The sequence below is a fragment of the Canis lupus genome, chromosome 2, assembly GCF_011100685.1.
Source record: "Canis lupus familiaris isolate Mischka breed German Shepherd chromosome 2, alternate assembly UU_Cfam_GSD_1.0, whole genome shotgun sequence".
NCBI lineage: Eukaryota > Metazoa > Chordata > Mammalia > Carnivora > Canidae > Canis > Canis lupus.
The window spans coordinates 30,914,219-30,936,235 of NC_049223.1; the positions used below are offsets into that span (position 1 = coordinate 30,914,219).

A 22,017-nucleotide genomic window follows, 5' to 3' on the forward strand; every position below is an offset into this window, starting at 1 on the left:
TCTTATGATTTTTATTTGCATTTCCCTGACAATGAGTGATGTTGAGCATCTTTCCACGTGTCTGTTGGCCATCTGGATGTCTTTAGAAAAATGTCTATTCATGTCTGCTGCCCATTTCTTAACCAGATTATTTGTTTTTTGGGTGTTGACTTAGATACTTTCCTTATAGATTTTGGATACTAACCTTTATCTAATATGTCATTTACAAGTATCTTCTATCTTTTAGTTTTGTTGACTGTTTCTTCTGCTGTTCAGAAACTTTCTATCTTGATGGAGTCCTAGTAGGTCATTTGTGCTTTTGTTTCCCTTACCTCAGGAGATATGTGTACTAAGAAGTTGCTATGGCTGAGGTCAGACAGGTTACTGCTTATGTTCTCCTCAGGATGTTGATGATTTCCTGTCTCACATTTAGGCCTTTCACCCATTTTGAATTTACTTTTGTGTATTGTGTAAGAAAGTGGTTCGGTTTCATTCTTCTGCATGTGGCTTTCCAGTTTTCCCAACACCATTTGTTGAAGAGATTATCTTTTTTCCATTAGATATTCTTTCCTGATTTGTCAAAGATTAGTTGACCATGTGGTTGTGGGTCCATTTCTGGGTATTCTTTTCTGTTCTATTGATCTCTATGTCTGTTTTTGTGCCAATACCATGCCGTCTTGGTATTACAGCTTTGGAATATAGCTTGAAGTCTGGAATCATGATACCTCTAATTTTGCTTTTGTTTTTCAATGTTCCCCTAGCTATTTAAGGTCTTTTGTGGTTCCGTATGAATTTTAGGATTGTTTGTTCCAAATCTGTGAAAACTGCTGGTGATATTTTGATAGGGATTGCATCAAGTGTGTAGATTACATTGGGAAGTCAAGGTATTTTCACAATATTTATTCTTCCAATCCATGAGCATAGGATGTTTTTCTGTTTCTTTATGTCCTCTTCAATTTCTTTCATAATAAGCATTGTCTAGTTTTCAGATCCTTTGAGTCTTTGGTGAGGTTTATTCCTAGATATCTTATGGGTTTTAGTGCAATGGTAAGTGGGATCGAATCCTTGATTTTTCTTTCTGCTGCTTCATTATTGGTGTATAGATATGCAGCAGAATTCTCTACATTGATTTTGTATCCTTCTGAATTCATGTAACAGTTCTAGCAAGACAAACACAAAATGTTTAAATGGCAGTACAACACTGTGTAAGACTTAGAGGAGTCAACCCCAAACTCTTCAACTGAATACTACTGCCTAAAGATTTTGAAAGGAAACACAAATATGGATACACACAAGCATAAAGGGCTGAGTCCCACCTTTTTCCAAAATTCATATGTTGAAGCTCTAACCCCCAGAATTTCGCATGTGACTGTATTTGGAAATGGGGTCTTTACTGAGGTGATTAAAGTAAAATGTGGTCATAGGGGTGGGCTCTAATCCAACAGGATTGTCCTTTGGAGATCAGACATAAATACACACATAGGGAAGAGCAGGTGAGCACAGGGGGAGAGGTGGCCATGCATAGGTAAGGAGAGAGGCTCCAGGAGAAACCAGCCCTGCCAACACCTTCATCTGGGCTTCCAGTCTCCAGAAATGTTGGGAAATAGATTTCTATTGGCTAGGGCACGTGGAACCCTCGATGGTGTTCCTCATTGCAGAGTTACTTGTCATTCAGCACTACTTTTCCAATGGAAGTTCGACTTTCCAATTGCTCTGTCTCCTTCCTTCTCAGCCATCACTGCCAATAAGACAGCTCTGACCTCTGATTTAACTGCTGACCTGGAAGTGGATGGTGTTTTCCTGTTTAACTTACATATAAAGAAACGGGTATTACAAGGGCTGAACATGTATTTTTTTGTGTCAAATACAGAAAGACAGGGGCATCATCATACTTTTTCCCACCTCTCTCCATGGTCCATTTCAGATTCCACACCAAGGCCTTTAAGGAAAAGAGCCAAGTTAGAGCCACATGGTCTCTCCATGGCTGATGGGCCCTGGACCAGGGCCGTCCTGACTCCCTCTCCCAATTAGCTTTCTGCGTATGTTTCCTTGAAACCAGACCCACCATGTGCCAGGGGACCCAGGCATCCTCTGACATGAGTTTTGAAATGCTGTGTTGAGAAAAATAGCAGCAAATGTGAACTTTCTTCAGACCAATAAAGGACCTGTGGCCTCAAAACACTTGAAAGCTACCAGGGAGCTTCCTGTGTATTGGTGGAGTGTATAATAGTTCAGCCCTCCTGTCCACCACGTTCTGTTCTTTGCCTGCTTCAAATTCACCTCCTGATGCAGCCTTGGAAGGCAGAGCTGGAGGAAATGAATTGCATTGCACACGTGCCTTGCTCAGGATTGCCAAGCAAATGAAAGTGTCATAAGAAATGGTCAATGTGGTTTAAGCCTCTGGTCCCCTAACATGTGCATCTTCATTTGCCTTAAAGCCTTTTTTAGGAAGGAAGTGTGGGGAGCCTCCACAGCCCTTTCCTCTGCTGAAATCTCTCCTGTGATCAGCAAGTGTGACTCATTGATTCCTGCTCTGACATGAACATCTCTAATGAATGCCAGCTAACGAGAAGCAGGGTGACTACTTTCTTTAAGTATATTCCAGAAAGTTCTGGCAAGTTTGGAAAAATTGTAATGCTGTTAGGTCATCACAGTACAACATAGCTTTGGCTGAAGCAGAAAACAGGCAAACGAAGGGAAGCAGTAGGTGGGCTGCAGGCTACAGAGGAACTGGTTTGCAAATTGGTTCCCTGGAGCCACTGTGGCCTGCACAGTTATAAATTCTGTGTAGCTTTTTGCTAAGAACTCACATCAGCCTTTGAGAGAAATGGAGTTCTGATCTGACCTCCTCCTAATGGAGAACACAGATGTGGGAATCCAGAAGCCGCTCGATGTTCTGAGCCCGGGGCTGGGATCACAGGAGCAGGAAGACAGGCATTTTGTGCAACTCAGTCCTGAGCCTTGCATTAACTGCCAGTACCTCTAGGGTTTTATAATTCAAGTATAATTTGGTTGTTAAAAGAAAACATGCTACTTTGTTATGTTAGTTGTCCAAATGTTTCTTTTTTCCTAAAGAAAAAAATAATGTTCAAAATGAGTTCATTTCTCTTATAATACAGTGCTGTTTAGTAAGAATTAATTTCCATGAAGATCCAGTGATCTAATCAACAGACATTCATTGAGCAAGTATCTGAATACACATGCAAAACACCGTATCTTTGATGTAAAACAATAATAAATGTGAAAAGCAATGTTCTTATTCTGGTATTATTGTATAATAATCATAATCATAACAAAATTGTGCTTGTGTCCCTCTGTATAGTTTATGCTTCAATGAGACAATGGAACTGCATACCCAGACAATCCTGAACTAAGCGTCCGAGCAGCTAAGAGGCATGCCAAGACTAGACAGGTCATAGACCTCAGAATCAGGGCCAGATGCCCATTCAATGAGTCTATACCATCTCATGGACACACACACAGCAGCAACAAGCAGCCAATAAATACATCAACACAAACACTGCCTATACAGAAGTTGCTGCTGCTGCAATTTGGTGGCTGGTGGTCACCGAGTTCTGTCCCTGCTCTACCACTTACCAGCCGAGTGGTCTTGGGGGGCTGGTCTCCCTGTCCATCCGCCATTTCCTCACTTCTAATGAGACAAATAGTAATATATCTCAGGGGTGTTGAAAGGGTTTTATGAGTCAGTGTAAGTGAAAGGCTATACTGTGCTCGGCATCGAGGAAGCCTCCAATTTGAGGAATGTACAGAAATAGTTTGCTGCAGCCTGGGAGGCAAATAATTAAGAATAAAGAATACCGATGGGTAGGCTACCCGGAGGGAAGTGCGTGGAAATAGGCAATTGAGAAAACTGTACCAGAATGGCACAGTGTTTAGGAGCTGATTCCAGAAACCAAACAAGCATCTGGTAAGTTCTATGTCTAGCGAAGTACTAAGGATTGTGAGGACACAGACTTTTTTAGAATCCTTACCTTGGAAATAGCCCCCAGAGAATAGGGCTATTCTCTAACAGAACAGATTTACCTTACAGCAGCCCACCTTTCTGGTGGGAGGACTAGATCTGTTTTAGATGGCACAACACAAACACAGTAGAGATGCCGGAAAACGGTTGTAATTGCTAGGGAAGTCTTCTTGGAAGAGGTAAAATTTTAATGAGATCTTGAAATATAGGTAAATATTGTGAAAGAAAGTAATTTGAATAGGCATAAGATCAGAAATTAGAATACCAGATCAAGGCAGTCCTGGGAATTAAATTACAGAAAAGCCTAAGAAGTGGCAATCCCAAAATTGAGGATCAAGTTAAATATTCAAAACATTGTACTGAATTGACATGGAAGCATAATTTTTTAAAAGGATTTAAATTTTTTCCCCAAGTTCTATTTTGTCCTTAAATGCCTCTATATTCCTGACACAAATTTGATGCTTCTATTTTTGACTAGGAAGAGTGGAATATTTTTAACCAAGAGCATTCAGTCTTGAGGCTTCAAATTGCCAATTTGAAATGATCTTGGTTGTAGCTCAAAAACGCATATTAAGTTACACAGATGCAATTACACGTAGATTAAGGCAAAGAATTCTAGGCTCAAAATATTGCTATTGCTTTTATTATTACTCCATTGTTGTGGCATTACACATGTCTTATATGTATTTCCTTTGTGGGAATGCCTTTATTTCTGAGGGTTTTTGTAGTTTCAGCAAGTCATTTCATTATTCTTATAACTGTCTCTGGAGGGTCTTAAAAGAACGAGAAAATCTACATTATTATAACCTAGTGGTTATAAACGTCTCTTTTTTAATAGATTGTATTCTTTTTTTAAAAAAAAAAAAGATTGTATTCATTTATTTGAGACAGAAAAAGAGAGACAGAAAGCACAAGCAGGGGGGAGGGTCAAAGGCAGAGGGAGGATCAGACTCCCTTCTGAGCAGGGAGCCTGACACGGGGCTTCATCCCAGGACCCTGAGATCATGACCTGAGCCGAAGGCAGACATTTCATGAACTGAACCACCCAGGTGCCCCAATAGATTGTATATCTTAGAGCACTTTTAGATTCACAACAAAATTGAGAGGAAGGTACAGAGATTTCCCAAACACCCCCCCCCCCAACCCACATGAACATAGCTTCCCCATTATCAATACCTCACCAGAGTGGTACACTTGTTACAACTGATGAACCTACACTGTCACATCATTATCATCATCCATAGTCCATATTTGATTTTAAAGTCCAGTCCTGGTGTTGCCTATTCTAGGGATTTGTATAAATATATTGTGACATGTGTCCACCATTGTGATATCATATAGAGCACATACGATCTATTTTAACCTTATGTATTTCATGTTTGAGTCAAGTCATGTTCACTATACTATTTACCCGTTGTTGCAGGAGCTTTTGATACATATATAGAGAGAAAGGGAATATACAAATAAGCATAAGGTATGTAGTGGTTTGATTGATGGATTTTAAAATTGTTAACAGGACAATTAAACCCAGTGATTTGATTGGATTCATTTTCTCATCTGTAAAATGGGGAACAATGATAGCTTCTTATTCCCAGGACTACAACTGGGATTGAAAGTCAACACATGAGTGGTATTTGGAAGTAGCCTCTGCAGAAAGTTACAAATGCTAGTGATTATTATAAAGGGGGGAGTTAAGAGAGGAGAGCAATGCTTACTGATTCATAGTTTCATTTGACAAATATTTCTTGAGTAATTACTGGCAGGAACTACATTGAAGGCCTGGAATTAAAACATAAACACATGAATTCCTAAAACTTCACTGTTTATTGGGGTAAAATTACATATAAACAGTTCATTTCAGTATATGGTGCAAGGCAATTAATAAAGTATCTTTCAAGTGCTCTCGATATACAGAGAAAGAATCCATTTTTAACCCATGTGACAGTAAATTTGTGTCCCTGAAGAAGAATGAACAGTTAATCATGTTCTGTAGATGGAATCCAGTATCAGAAACATCCAGATAGAAATTGTCATTGTTCTTTGGGCTGCTAGAGCAAAATTCCACAGACTTGGTGGCTTATAAACAACATACATTTATTACTTACTGTCTGCAGACTAGAAGTCCAAGATCAAGTGCCAGCAAATTCCATGTCTGGTGAGGCTTTCCTGGTTCATACATGGCATCTTCTCGCTGTGTCCTCACATGATGGGAGGATGAGTAGGCTCTCTGGGGTCTCTTTTTAAGAACATTAATCCCTTCGTGGGGGCTTCAAGATCGTGACCTTATCACTGCCCAAAGTCTACATCTTGTAAGACCATCCTTTTGTGAGATAGCTTTCAACACATGAATTTTGAGAGGACACAAATGTTCAGTCCATAGCAGAAAGGCATATGAAGCAAGAGTCAAGGTGACCTATGTGGCTGCTGTGGGTTTTTGAAGCAGAAATAAGATGTACAGATGCCTGGAACTGGATCTGACTGCCCCATGGGAAGAGAAGGTGGCCTGCCAATCAGGCAATGCTTCCATGGCACCACATGGATACGTTTGTCTGAGGCCAAGCAAAGATGGCACAAGTCATGTGTAATGGGGTGAGAGTCCAATGAACCCCAAAGTTCTGGGTCCTATAGATCCACAGACTATGAAATGCCTCTGCCCTTCTTTATTTAAAAATGGTATTCTAGACTCCTTTTTACAGGATTTGAGCTCCATCTCTGCATTGGGTTTAACCTCTGAAGTCAAGGTGAATAGCACTACAGGGTGGTGCTGTTCTTGAGGACTGTACCCAAATCAGAACCTGGGAGATGTGAGAGCATCCCCTGCAGAAGCCCAGACTGCACCATTCCGTGAGAAGGTACCTCTTATCTCAGAAACCAGCCTCTTTCAATTCCTAAATGCAATGATGTAAAAGGAAAAGTGTGAGACCAAATAAGATGCAGCCTATGTGCCCACTGCAGGCTTCAGGACTTCTATGAACAGAGATTATACCGAGGGCCCACACTTGTCCGAGAGCTATAGGGCTGCCTCAAGGGCTTTAAAAAGTTTCACACACCAAACATTCTTACAGCGGCCATGAGCTATTCCAAGGTATGTGCACTCCCTCGGGGCTCTCCTGCTTGGAACGATAGCCAACATTAGAGCAGTCACCTGAGGTTCTCATACTGTGTCAGTGGGTCCAGCCTTTAGGATCCAAGTTGTAATGGTCTCATGCTCTAAGCAAGAGAGTTCTGATATTTTTCACATGGAAACAGACATAGGAAATGTTAACAGTTAGCTAGCCCATGGAATAATAGGGTGCTGCTGCTCCCAGCCACAGGCTCAAGAGTTGGGGTACCAAAACCTCCACGCACCTGTGGCCCACCCACCACTACCAGCTCAACTGGTTGTGTGGTTTTGATCTCTACAGCAGACCCACAAAGAGTTCTGATCCTCTTTATCCTCTTTTGATTTATCCTAGTGTGTTTTTGCATTTTAAGCATTTTCACAAGACTTCTTGGACCGTTTCTGAAAGAAAAAGCAATATACAAAAAGAACAAAAATTAAACAAATAGCTCCAACCTAGAATTCACTTACAAATATCAAAAAGATATTTTGATATCTATCCCAAAATGGGTCTGGGGGAAATAGGGCAGAGAATGAACTGTTCCCCTCCAGTGTTCTGGGTCCTCGGTGATAGGAGAAAGAAAACATCGGCTGCTCTGTTGAGGCCATTTTGTTTGGTAGCTTTCTGCCTCTCCCCCACCCCCATTTTATTAGTGAAGAAATGTATCCGAAGCACAAACCACCGTCTGTTCAGAATATGATAAGTTGAGCCACTGAAGCATCACCATGTGCTAATGAGCTACAGGCAGCCAAGGAGCTGGGGACATACTGGCACGATGTCTGTCCTGCTGTGGGTGAGACACGGGGCAGCAACAGGCAGCAGCAAAGGCCCACGGAGACCACGGGCACTCTAAGGAGACAGCTTCGCTTGCTTGATTTTTGACAAAGCCTGAGCGTGGCTTCTGATGAGAAGGGGTTGTTCAACTAGGCAGGCAGGAGAACAGGATACCTTCTTTCCTTTGTTTTGTCAGGACACCTGCATGTCACAGCGGGCACCAGAGGCCCACCTAGGGGCTGTCGCATTTGGACTGTTCAGGGAGCTAAACACTACGCAGTTCAGACAATGTCCCTCTGAACTACAGACACTTAGGATTCCCACCACAGGCTTCTGCAGAGGTTAGGTTGACGTTCTAAAATCTCGCCAACAACACTTTTTGTTTTGTTTTGTTGGCGAGTCCATTATTTTAGGAATCCTATTTCACTTCAGTGTGAAGTGGAGGTTGTTATTTATTAAGCTTTGTATAATTTTGGGGGTTTGTTTTTTCTCCTTAGCATAGAGTACAAAGAAGTTTGTCTTTCTTTGTGGTTTTTTTCCCCTTTGTGTAATGCAAATGTAAATAGGTAAAAAAAAAAAAAAAATCAAAGATGAATCCAAGCGACTGAGAGATCTGTGGGTCCTCATTACTCCTCATGTCACTTCACTCCTGAAGGCATCCGACACCCAGCAGGGCCATCCTGACGAGAGGTAAGGGGACACAAGGCAAAATGACATACAAGGCTGCCCCGAGTGAGTCCATGAGTTAGTGAGGACTACACAGCCCACATAGTTTGAATTTCTCAGTCAATTGCCTGGTCAGTGTCCTACTATGGATGATACATTAGGCAAAATCGTTAGTATTGCACAGACTGAGCGTTTCTCTCTATTTTTGGAATGTCTGCAGAGGATGTGAAGTTACAGCAAAGCAGACATGAGGAAGAGGAGGGAGTTCATCAGGAGAGTCAGAGAGAATGGTGGGCACATACACTTGTGTAGACACAACTATGTGTAAGGGGGCTGGACAACCATTGGCTCCCTCCAGAAACAATGAAGGACCCAGAGTTCTCACTTTCAGTTGTGTCGTTAATGAGTCTTCAAATTCAAAAGAAGGGTATGCATTTTGCAACTTTAAAAAATGTGTAAACCTGCAAATTAAGATTTCAAAACACCCCATCATGATAAAGGTGACTGTTGGGTCTAGACAAGTAGTATGTGGATTTTTACATTGGTCGGAGTCTTTATAAAGGAACCCAGGATCTCGAAGTGTAGACTACTTCAAACTAGGCCGTGTGCAGGTGGAGAAGCTGAATGTGGTGCACTGCACATTAATTGGTGCAAAATCTGGGTATGTATTTTGAGAACTCCTTGGGCATGGCCAGTGGTATTTTCCATCCTGGATCAGTAACATACATGTTTTTAAGTTATACCCTCCTGTCTGGGGCATGAAACACCCATCAGCAGAAGCTGGCCAACACCATTACCCAGGATTTTCCAATCCCACTACAGCTGGGCCTTTCTGACCAAGGCCCACTTTCACTGTCTGGTGATGTGCTCTCCCTTCTGCCTCCATTATAAGGTCTCTTTATAGTGAGTGAAGGCTTCCTCTCTGAACATTCCTTCAGGAATGAGAGGGAAATCTTGGAGAAGCGAGGAAAGAGAAAGAAGGAGCAGAGCCTTGCTAAGGTGGTTTAAGGAGCCCCAACTCTTTTGTAAGTAAGGGGAATAAATGCCTCTCAGAACTGTCTCCAAGATGAGCAACCCAGCAAAACAAGAAAGCAAATGAAGTTGCAGGCCTGCAGCTTGTTCCCAGGGGCAGGAGGAACGCATGAGTCGATTCCTGAAAATATAGGTGGTGAAGAGGGTATCAGCCAATTGAAGAGACTCAGCCAAGCCCAGTGCAGGGAGTACTGTCCCAGCTTCAAAGACTGGTGAGGGGACTACGATTACACTATGTTACCTGAGCAAGACTAGAAATGGTGCATCAGATGCCACATTGGATGAAGTTGAGGAGGGGCAGGTGGTAAGAAGCATTGAGAATTCCCACAGACCCGCCACTAGAGGTTCCCAGGGCGACTGGTTCAGTGCTTATTCTGGAACCTGGCCAAACCTCGACCAAACAGTAGAATAATATGTCCATGGAGAAGGAAGGGACGTCCTCATCTGCCTGACCTAGACAGAGCTATAGCCCATCTCCAGTCCATATTCAGTCCAGCCCAATAGGAGGAATGGCCGAGGGAACTCCCAGGGCGCTGAGCCCCTGACCTGCTGCTGTACTATGTCAACATTCTCTTCAGATCCCACTAATAAGCAGATCACAGCTCTGTACAGAATTAGGCCACAGGATTTTCTTCCACGTAACTGACATTCTGCTGGAAATGGCTAGGAGCAGCACTTCCCAAACTGGACTGATAAACCTCATGATGCAAATAAACTATGCACCTTGGACACTGCAGAGGAGTTGCCACTGTTCCTGGCGCATCAGCCGTATTGTAAGTATCCTTAAAAAGATACGCATTGAGTTACTCTAGTAGTAAATCCAAGATGCGCTTGGATCCGTACCACTCTCCAGCAGGAGCAAGTACTGAAATTGTTGATACCTCTTAAAGTGACGGGGAAAATGGGAATGGCCTACCCATGGACAGCTTATCTACCTTAAGCTTCTGCAAAAGAGGAAGTTTGTGCGACTAACAGCTTTGAGGTCTGTAAGATGTCTCGTGTGAAGTGAGCTGGTGTGGAGTAGAAACTGGGGTCTCTCTTCAGATACTTTAAGAGACGTCAGAGGGAAGATGAGGCTGGCTGATACTTTAAGTCACCAAAGGAAAGATCTAGAAACAAGGGGACAGAAGTTACTTGGAAGCAGACTACCACTCAACATAAAAGAGAACTTTAGACCCTAAAAGTTCCACCAACGTTTTGTGAGCGCTGAGCTGTACGTCTCCTGTATATCCCCAAACTGAAAATGAGTAACTCCTTTGCAGATCCCATCCCCAAGCAGCAGGATTTGCTCAAAAGTCTATCAAGAAGAAGAGTTGTGTTTGCATGACAGGTAAGCACTTTGGAAATGCATGAAAGTCTGGTTAAAAAAAATTAAATAATTTGTTGTCAGAAAACCAGAACATTAAGTGAATCCAATTGGCCTTATCACTGTTACATAATACCAGATGATTAAGGAAAGATGGCTAGATCCCTTGAGTTACAACTTTTAAACCTGATGGAGCTTACTGTGGAATTAATGAACCTGGCACTTCTGATTTCTGCTACAAGGCTCAGCCGTCCACACAGCAACATGACACATTCCGGTTGACTGACCATCTGGTTGTTCCTGGTGGGCTACAGGGGCCAGCGTGGCCTGTTGGGATGAGGCTCCGACTTACCAGGCTCTGCTCAGTGGGGGCACGAGGCGAGCGGCCTCACACCCCGGACTCAACAAGGATTCTCGGCAATCAGACAGCAAGTAAGCAAATGTGCCGCCAGTCGGGTTTCTGTTCTGAGAGGAGCCTGATGGAATTAGTGCACGGTACTGAGCCAGATATTCCTAATTTTCAAAGAAATCTTGTTAGGAAAAATAGGTTCTTAAAACATCATCGAAACTGAAAGCCAATGACATCTTAGACCAATGCTGACTTTTCTAAATATCTGCTGTGTCAGTTTTCATGACGGGGAGGCTCCAAGGCCGAGCCCTGGTCATGAACGCTGGGTGGCTAAGCGACCAGAACCGTCTCTAACCAATACTCATGGGTACACCAACCTCGCATCGCCCAGGTCCATCGATGCTTGATACAAACACAAAGTAGGTGGTGATGCTTGTGTCGTGTTCCCTGCTTTTAGTCCCTGCTTTTAGTCCCTGCTTTTAGTCTGTCTCAGGACTCTGCTGAGTTTTCTCTGAACCAAGGGCTGCTGACACGGGAGGGAGCCAGAGAGGGAGACGAGGGAGTGTCTCCGTGTTGGGGAGGCACAAGGCTTTGAAGGCCAGGCCTGGAGGAGAGGAGGAGCGGGGGAGAGGCCGAGGAGCACCCCGGCTCTAGCATTGGCTGCCTGCCCTCTCCCGGGCCAGGGAATATGGGTCTGCATTCACTTCCCCGTGAGACCTGGCACTAGGTAAGTAGATCTCCTGGGGACGACGTGCAATCAGGGAACTGTAACAGCTGGCTGCTTTTACCCTACCCGCCCCTTAGAATCCTCAGAACAAGCGAGTTAGAAAGCATCTAAGAGGTGGTAAAGTTTCAGAAGGAAATACGTGGAAAGGATTAGAGAGTAAAGTGAGGAGTTTCAAACGTGGATCTGTTATTGGCTGAGGAACAGCTTTCTTCTCTGAGTGATTTAGGGGTATTTCTGCTGCTCTGCTCTTACCCGATTTATTTTATTTTTTTTTTACGGGAACAGATAGGTACATCTGATGGCCACATGCCATTCATTTGGGGGCACTGCTTAGAAATTGTCATCATTTAAGATTTCTGTTAATTGATTTCTTTTTTTTTTTTTTTTTTTTTTGATTTATTTATTTTGGGCAGCCTGGGTGGCTCAGCAGTTTAGCACCGCCTCCAGCCCCGGGCCTGATCCTGGAGACCCGGGATCAAGTCCCAGGTCGGGCTTCTTGCATGGAGCCTGCTTCTCCCTCTGCCTGTGTCTCTGCCTCTCTCTCTGTCTCTCTCTCTCATAAATAAATAAACAAACAAACAAATAAATAAATAAAATCTTAAAAAATAAAAATAAAATAAATAAATAAATTTATTTATTTTGTCAATTGATTTCTATAACAATCGTATAAACTAGAAGATGCCAATCATTTGCATTGATGCTGTGTGTCCTGCTTGTATAAATTATTAGTACCTGCTGCACATTTGCATTCATGGCATATGTTGTACTTAGGTGTGCTATTGGCTCTTGGTTTTCCTCTGGAACAAATTGCTAGTCTATCCCCCACACATCTTCTGAGTCTTTCCCTATAACTGCCCCCAAGTAGTCAGAATATCTGAATTCGGTATATCAATTGGCTCACGTGCTGTGGTGAAGAAATCATTTGTGTTTGGAAAAAAAGAAAACATTGTCCGCAAGGAAAAAGTAAAAATATAAATTAGGGAAAACATACATTTTGCCGGCCTGTTCTGGTAACACACTCGTACATGCAAAGAAACTGCACCTCGGTGAGAAGAATAAGCCAAGTAAGTAATTCAGGAAAACAAAATGTTCAAGTGAAGAACCCAAAGAAAAACAAATTCTAAGTGTATAATTGTATTTGGACGTAAATGATCTCAGAATGTCAGAAGTAACAGCATAGAACTTCTTTTGAATGGTAGGAAAACCAAACCCCAAGAACCCCGATGTGAGGTGAGAGATCCTTGTCTCAGTCCTTCTAAAGGGAAACCATATGGAACCGCCAAAGTGTGGAAAAAACCCAGAATGGCTCACATTATCTTATCAGTCACACTGTCCTCAAGAGTTTTTTTTTTCTTAGAATATATTTTTTTAAGTTTTGGGGGTTCCTGACTGGCTCAGTTGGAAGAACATGTGACTCTTGAGCTCCTGGTTGTAAGTTCAAGTCCCACATTGGGTGTAGAGATTACATAAATAAATAAAACTTTAAAAAATCATTTTATTTACCTTCCATTAACTCAGACTCTAGGACTGATGAGGTTACTGTTATGCCAAGGCGAGGGGAATAGACCAACCCACCTCGTGTTCCAAAATTGACGGCTGCTTAATTTATTTTGCATTTATTTGTAGCTCTCTTATCTGCCTACCTTAGGGCACAAATGGTCTGAGAAGGGGAAATAAAATAATTCGCTTTTTTGCTTCCATTTATAATTTATGCCCCAACTGCTCCTCAGATGGGTTTGAAGCCCAACGGTCCTGGTTAGTTGACCAGCTGGGAACTAAATTATTAAAACAATCCTTTGAAAATTAAAAAGACGCTTTCATATTCACTCCTCTTTTTTTTTCCCATGACTCGCTCATTTTTCGTGTTTTTCATGACATTTCAAATTTTGATCTAAATAACAGCAATAACTATCTTCAGATTCCCAAAATATTATAAACCAACAGTTATCTCATGTGACATTATGCCAGACGCAGATGACAGAGGCTGCACATGGCGCATCTTCCCCCAGGCAGGGAGGCGGCACGTCTGCGAGGGGCCTACAAGTCTCTGTGAAGCCAAGTGCGAGGAAGAGATGGATGGTGATGAACTTCGGTCCGGGGTGTTGGAGGACAGACTCATTCTGAGGACACTCAGGGTTGGTGGGAGCTGAAGTCGTAGAGATAGCCCTGCTTTAAAGGATAAATATATAAATGTGGGGCTTGCGGTTTTCCCAGATGCTCCCAGTTTACATCAGCTCACACCTGGGGACAGCTAGGAAAAAGAAAGGATCCTCAAGACTGGATAGAGCAAAGTTTGATCACAAAGGTAAAAAAAAAGGGCAGCTCGGAAAAGGATCAGGAGTCACGATGGAGTAAAAAGAAGAAAATTCGCATCCTCCTTCTTTGACTTTGAAACATTCGTCTCACCCCAGGGAAATCAGAAATTTCTTAGAAATGAGCTCCACGGGAGCTGCGACGTGGAAAATTATCTTTAACCACAAATAAATCCATGGGAGACACAACTCCGTTTCTCAAGTATGTGGAAACCATTGATGCAAAATGCATTTGACTCATCGTTGGAAGGGAAGTTTTATTTAGCCGCGAAGCTGGGATGGTATTTTTAGAAAGAGTAAAGTTCAGGGAATTTTTAAAGTGTGGAATGCCTGCAGCAGATGACGGTTGGGGGGTGGGGTGCAGGAGTGACCGCCCTCCCCCTGCTGCCCCGCATTCCTGCACAGCAGCACTGAGGCCTGGGCTGCCTCGGGGGTCGGGGTCGGGGGACTCCCCCGGAGCAGCCGTGCCTGAAGCAGCCTTCTCTCAGTTTCTCCAGTGAGACCCGGCTCCCTGGAGAACACCATGTCAGAATTTCAGGACTGGGGAGGACCTGACTGGCCCATGGGTGCACCCCCCCACCCTATCCCAACGTAACCCTGAGGAGCGAGGCCCAGGGTTCTGGAAGCTTCCAACATCCCCACCAGCCAGGCTCCCCTGGGCACCACTGCCTTCACTTATCACCAGAGGATGTCACGCTGGAGGCCCCGAGGGAGGGGGATGCTCTCACCGCCTCCAGAGAAGGAGCACTCTGGGCGGAGCCGGGCTGTGCTGCCTGGCCGCCTGCGGCCTTCAGGGGAAGGGAGCAAGCGCTGCACCCCCCCCCCCCCCCGGGGGAGAACCAGAGGTGCCAAACCTCCACCTTCCAGGAACGCGCCCGCCCTCCTGCCGTTGCCCTGAGGCTTCTGCAGCCTCTAGACCTGCTGGGACTCAGACTCCATGGGCAGGTGCGCCCTTCACCCGGCACCTCCCGACAGGTGGCCCGCGGCCGCGTCCTGAGCCCACCACGCCGGCCAGAGCACGGACAGGGACCAAGACACGGCCCACGTGCGGCAAATCCATCCTTCTCCCTCTAAAAGGAAAACCCTGCATCATCCTGATTCAACAGAACCTTATAAAGCCCAGGAGTCGTGATGGATTTGAACACTTGACCTTTCTCATCGGTGTTCCGCTCTGCGCGCTGACCTTTCCAGGCCTGGTTCTCGTAAGGGCCGTAGAATCCAGGCCCCAGGGAAACCAACAGGCCACAAAGTTACGTGATTGACTTTCAAACCCTCTCTGAGGGGCCCCTGGGTGGCTCCGTGGCTGAGCGTCTGCCTTCGGTTCAGGGCGTGACCCCGGGGTCCCAGGATCGAGTCCCACGTCAGGCCCCCCACAGGGAGCCTGCTTCTCCCTCTGCCTGGGTCTCTGCCTCTCTCTCTGTGTCTCTCACGAATAAATAGATAAAATCTTAAAAATAAATAAGTAAAAAATAAAACCCTCTCTGAGCCGAGTGGATCAGATATTTTGGCATCCTTTTTTCTCATTTCCCCCCATTCCTTTTTAATCATTTCCCACACTGGATGGAAAGCGTTTTTGTCACACAACTAAGATACGAGCATGTCTCTGTCCTTCGGACCCATCTGGCTGTCAGAGACTCAGACAGATATCTTGATCATTAGGAGGGACTAAAGGATGCCTGAGGATACATGGGACGTTGCCCGGTCAAGCAGCTATAAAACACGGAGTGGGGAATTCCCGATTTCCTAGCATGAATAACAACACAGCGTGTTTGCTGACACACCCCCTCCAGCCCACCCCTCCGCCTCCACGTGGAATTCGGAGCTGGCACTTAGGGCCGAGCACTGGTCAAGCGCAGAAAGGAGACGCAGCCCCCATCTTCGGCTCTCCGATGGTGTACCGGCCACACGCTTTAGAAGTTCCCTTCAGAATTCAGATTTTTGGAAATTCAGACAAAGACACATTTTGGTTTCGTTTCTGAAATATTAACTCAGGGGGGGCAAAAGAAATCACTCTCAACGAAAAAAAAAAAAAACAACCACATTGTACTGCTCTGTGCTTCTAATCTGCCTCCTTAGTGGGGACTTTCCTGTTTTCTTTTTTATGTCTCCACCCCTGGGATAAGGAAGCATTACATACAGCACAGAGGGCTCAGTATGTAAACAGGCAGCTTGAAACATGCATCCAACCTATGGGACCAGCTTCTAGATCATGCCAGGACCTCCCTGAGATATACCCTGCCCCCCCCAGCCCATTCTCGGGGGGTCTCATCAAGGATCCACATTCAATCCCTGGGAGGTCTACAATCTTGATGAGAGGTGTCATTTAACTCGACGCATGTGAGAGAGTGGGTCGGGGTCTCCCCTGGTAGCAACTTTAACTTGTGACAAAGCAGGAGGGGATGTGGAGGCCTCGGGGCTCCAGATGCCTCCTCTTCTCTCACTGCTCCCTTGGCGCGAGGGTACCGTGCGGCGGCTCAGGCTGCTCCGAGAATGATCAACCACCGTGTGTGTACTTCAATCCCAGACCTACTTCGTCCACGTTCCAGATAGTGTATCAACCCCTCTGCTGGGCATTGCCACCTGCACGGTCCAGTGGTGCGTCCAAATGGGCAAGTCCAACACGAAGCTGGCGCTTCTCTCCTGCCAAACGATTTCGTCGTTCAGCCTTCCTGGTGTCACCGATGGCAGTTCCATTCTTCCCATTGCTTGGGACAGAAATCTGCAGTTAACTTGGTCTTGCCCTCCTGCTGCACATCCGCAGCACCAAGGAACCCTGTCAGATGCTCGGGTCCGACCACTCTTCCCTGTCATTACAACACAGGTGTGAGCAATTCGAGCCTCTCACCTGGATTATGCAACAGCCTCGTAGCTGGTCTTGGTGCTTCCATCCGTGCTCCATTAGGGTTTATTCTTGACACAGCAACCAGGGTCAGCTTTAAGTGCCAAATAGCAGCATCTCTGGACTCAGTAGCTCCCTACTTCACTCCGAGCCGGAGTCATGTCCCGCGGACAAACACCCACCGGCACTGGCTGCCCTATTCCCCTCGTGTACTCTGCTTGGTCTATTGGAGTTTACTCTGCTCCAGCCCCCGTGCATCCTGGCCAAGCGTCGTCCTCCCCAAGATACCATCCTGCCCGGCCCCACTCCCGCTCCTGCGCTGCCCCATCCTGACTTCCATCCCTCCCCACACTGCACTCATCACCCTGTGACAAAGTGGAGCTGCCCAGTATGAGCTTCTGTTTAATGAACACCTGCCACCACCAGAGTGTCGTTGCCACACAAGAGGACACCTTTGTTTTTCTCGTTTACTATATCTCAAGTGCCAGCAAGAGTGCCTTGCACACAGTAGGCGTACATTTAATATTTGTTGAATGAATGCACATCTCCATGTGATCATGAGGGCCCGGAAGGATGCAAATAATTCTATCTCCACACACAAACACATATACCTCCTAACAGAGCCCACTCTTGTGTTTCCATCTCCCACTGGGAAACACGGTTCAACATTCTCGTGATGATTAACCCACTTGACTCATCGATCCAAGCCTTATCTCCCCTGTTAGACTGTGACCAGCTGAAGTACAGACAATCCTCACATTTTCCTTCCTTGAAATCTCCCCATCCTTAAATATAGTAATGATTTGGGGGAAAAAAAAAAGTCTTAATGACAAGGAATTTTTCTTCAAGTCCAAAACCTAAGGTTGGAGGTAGTAAGTATCCCCACATTCTAGTGTATCTTCTGGAACATTCCAAAGAGAATGCTACAGAGCTCCCAGAACCATTTCCTCTCTATCAGATTAACCTGTAGGTGACTTGACCTTCCATATTCTACAACCCATAACCCATCTAACCTACAAATCCTATAAAAATGGGAACTAGAACGCATTTTTCTTGAGTTGAGGATTTTTCTTGGGCCAGTCTTGGCTCCTTAGAAGTGTTGTAGTGAATGAGTTGTCAAAGGCCCCAAGACAAGGCCTGGGCTCTAAGAGAACTGCTCCTAGAGACTGGGGTGCCTGGCAATCCAAGCCCTCACTGAGCAGTTGTGAACAGCAGAAGTCTTCCCCATGTGGTTTCTGCATGGAACTAGGGAGGAGATTCTGAAAATTCCATGTAGACCCAAGTACCCTCCTCTTCACTGAAATGGGAAGCTGACAGGGTGAGAAGAGAGCCAACGATGGGCAGTCCACATGTCCATGTGCCTCCTCCACTCTCAACATTTGGTATGGAAACAAGCGTCGAAGGGACATTACTCAGAGGTGGCCTTGAGTGATAGCCTGCTTCCCTGATGAGTCTTCTTATATGTGGCAGAGTTTTTTAAAGGGAGGACGAGAGTGGGATATTTTTCTAATTCACACAAAATACTCCTGCTATTTGATTTGGTCCTTTCTAGTCTTAGATGATTAAAACAAATGGCACAGAGAAGAAGGAAATTGTATCTGGGAGACTGTGTTTCAAAGTCAATGGGAAACATGACAAATTTCTATTTGTGGATAATAGACCAGCATCCTCTTTATTTTTATCCATTTCCCCAGGGCACTGAGGTGTGATTCTTTGAAGCACAGTGTCACCTCCATGACATGATATTTCACAGAAAGGATGCTTTAGCACTGATCAATCTATACTCAAGCCATTGTGTAAGTAACATATCCACAAGTTTTGTGCTTGAGGAAATGGGTCTTTTTCAACAAAATACTATTTGTAGGACATCTTGTGTAGACCCAAAGTGCCTAATATAAACACTGAGGAAAAATAAACATAGCTCAGACACAAAGAAATCACACATGATGAGTTGTAATTAATTAGAAGATTAACTGCATAGATGAGACCATATTCTCTTTAATTTTATGGTTTCATAGATAAATGCCATGTCCAGAATAGCTCCAAAAGCCTAACAGGATACAGGAATATCTATTCTCTCCCAAGGACATTTTTAATGAGAAAATGAAGAAGTAATTCATCTTAAAAATAATAACCTTATTGGGTGCACCCCATTGAATTATTAGAAGGAAGCTCATTTTGAGTTGATTTTAATGATTTCTCCTTCACTGTTTCATCCATAACAGACAGAACTTTTGACTCTGTCCCTGACTTAGAGTAGAATTTTCAAGAGAAAGCAAATTTTGCAGCCACTTGGTTCATTTACCTTCTGCTAACAGTTAGCTTGGTCTTCTGAAATGTGCAGAGCTGGGTATGCTGGGTAGGGCTCTTGTCCAGAGTCAGGGCCTGCTGTGGGCTTCTCACTGTCTTTACTAATTCCAGCCTCTGTCATTGACTAGCTTGTGAACTTGGGCCTCAGTTTCCTCATTAGTTAGATGAAAGAGGTCAGTTAGATTGTCTCCTGATATGTAGAATCTCTAAGACTCACAAAGATCCTAGTAATGGACAAAAATCCCCTAGCATCATGGAAAGTGTCTGATCCAACGAAAATTACAAAATTATTTGTGGAACGTATTTCCATTTGGCAATCCATTATGTAACCAATGTTTCATGCATTTTTCAATGGCTCAAACATCGTATTATTTTTTAAATTTTAAAAATATATTTTTATTTATTTATTTGAGAGAGAGAGAACACACAGGAAGAGTTGAAGAGGGAGAGGGAGAAGCAGGCACCCTACAGACCAGGGAACTCAATGCAGGGTTCGATCCAGGGACCTGGGATCATGACCTGGGCCAAAGGCAGATGCATAACTGACTGAACCACCTTGGGCCCTTTATTTTTTTATTTTTCATCTATGAGAAAGTACCTTGCTGTAATCGCACTATGTGCAGCCTAAGTGGTCACCCACAGAGGTCCTGCAATGCAACCTTACTGGTCAACTCAGTTCCTGGATGGTTTAGAAAGCCCTCTCTGTCCACTCTCACCATCTCTGTTCATTTATCTTATAAAATCAGTGATGCACAGATCCTTTGGCATTTAATATGACAATCAGTCCTTTGCAACCTTAACCTCTGTTTTATGCAGCTACTGGTATTGTGTATGTTTGCATGTTCTGTACTCCATCTTCCTATGTAGTCTGTTAGACGGAGTGGGGTGTTTTTATTTACCAGGTAGCATTTGCTTCAAGGCTCAGGGGAACTCAAGTGTTGGAATGGATGGTAAAGTGGTAGACCCGGGACCCTGAATGTAACATATGCCAGCAATGTTAGAGATTGCCAAGGAAGATGAGCCTTTCAGTGGAAGGAGCCTCTGTGGGACTTGGCATTGATCTGCCATGGTAAATTTTCCATGATTCACAATCTGGTTTTCACCCATATTGACCCCCAAATTTATCAAGAATGGTGACTTACACAGCATGTTAAAGAGTTCTAGGGCCACTTGTCGAGGCCCATGAATACATCTCAGAAAGAGAAACACAATCAGATGACTTAGAGGGATGCATTAGGTTAGACCAATCGCAGGTTAACCAATCGCAGGTTAGAGCTACACTGATTGCGACCACGTGATACACCAGGGTTTTTGCATAAATGCTTTCTGCAGGAGTTTTACACAGATAGCACTCAAGATAGGAGATCTGATAAAGGTATATCTCCAACACTGAGGCTCAGGTTTTCTCTGTTACTCCTCACTAGATCCTTTATCAAAACCATCAGGAGAAAATGAAGGTAGAAATAGTACTTGTGAGGATGTAATAAAGCTGAGGTGTTTTCATGTGCATTATTTCACTCAATACCATAAGGAAGTAGGGTTTCTCCATTGTAGAAATGAGATAACCCTCTCAAAATGGCACAGTTAGTAAGTGGGTTAATATATGGATTAATGAATGCAAAACTGTCGGAGTTCCAGATGTAGTCAAAGTGGGCCATGCAAAGATCATTAACATAAATAATGCAGTCATTATATCAACTTAAAATGCAAATAGAAACTGGTAATGAGAGGCACCTATTAACTTCTGTCAAGGAGAATAACTCTTGAGCTAAGAGAGAATATCTCAAAAAGGAAAATCCTAAAACAAGCCCGTCAGAAATGTGTATTTTATGTCTGCAGACACCGTGGAGCTGGAGATAGTCTAAGCTGAATCCCTTCTATTTTGTGCCCAGCCTGAAACTACAATCCCATCCTTTACCTGGACATCTGCTAGGAAACAGAGGAACCACATGGAGCCCGGCCCTGACATTTACGACATTGATGGAATAAATCACATCAGACAAACTTGATGTCTTTTCCTGGTGGAATTATAAAATTCTAGAAATGGAGATGACAGTAGATGCCACCTATGTTTATTTTAGTAAAATACTGGATATCATATTTTCATGACACCTTCCTTTAAAAAGAAATTCCAAATGGTTTGGAAATAATGACTGTCATCTATGTTTTGAAGGTAGCTATGGTGTTGTAAATAAAAGGGAATACTGAATAATCCAATGGAACCCAGTCTCTCCCAGGTGGTGAGAGCCAAGGAGGACGAGAGGGTTGGACCAGAGAATGCCTGATACATTGGGAAAGACGGAGGGATAAGAAAACACAGGTGGTTTGGGACAACGATTTTAAACATAACGAAAAGAAGAAAAACTTTAGAAATAATCTTAAAAGAGAATCAGAGGTAATTCACTGGATGAGTCCAGACCCAAAGGTTCCAGAAGGTGCCTGCCAAGTTAGAAGCACAGTGAAAGTGCACGAGCATAGCAGACTGCTGGATTCTAGCGTCCTGACCATGAGCCCCGTGACCTCTTGCTAGAGAGTCTCCCTGGTGAGGGTCAGGGGGGCGCTCGCCGTGGAGCCGCTGGTGCTGGGCATCTGTCTACAGAGCTGTGACTCCACCTGACATGCCTCCAGAATCCCCAGCCT

At 44.2% G+C, this 22,017-nt stretch overlaps 1 long non-coding RNA gene across 1 annotated transcript; it reads right to left on the minus strand.

Moving 5' to 3' along the window:
• Positions 1-5,747: 5,747 nt before the first annotated feature.
• On the minus strand, positions 5,748-12,275 carry LOC111091718. The gene is made up of 4 exons (XR_005355400.1): positions 11,193-12,275; positions 10,470-10,643; positions 7,310-7,463; positions 5,748-6,849 (listed from the first exon to the last, which is right to left on the minus strand). It is a non-coding gene; the product is annotated as an uncharacterized LOC111091718 (long non-coding RNA).
• Between the last annotated feature and the right edge of the window lie 9,742 nt (positions 12,276-22,017).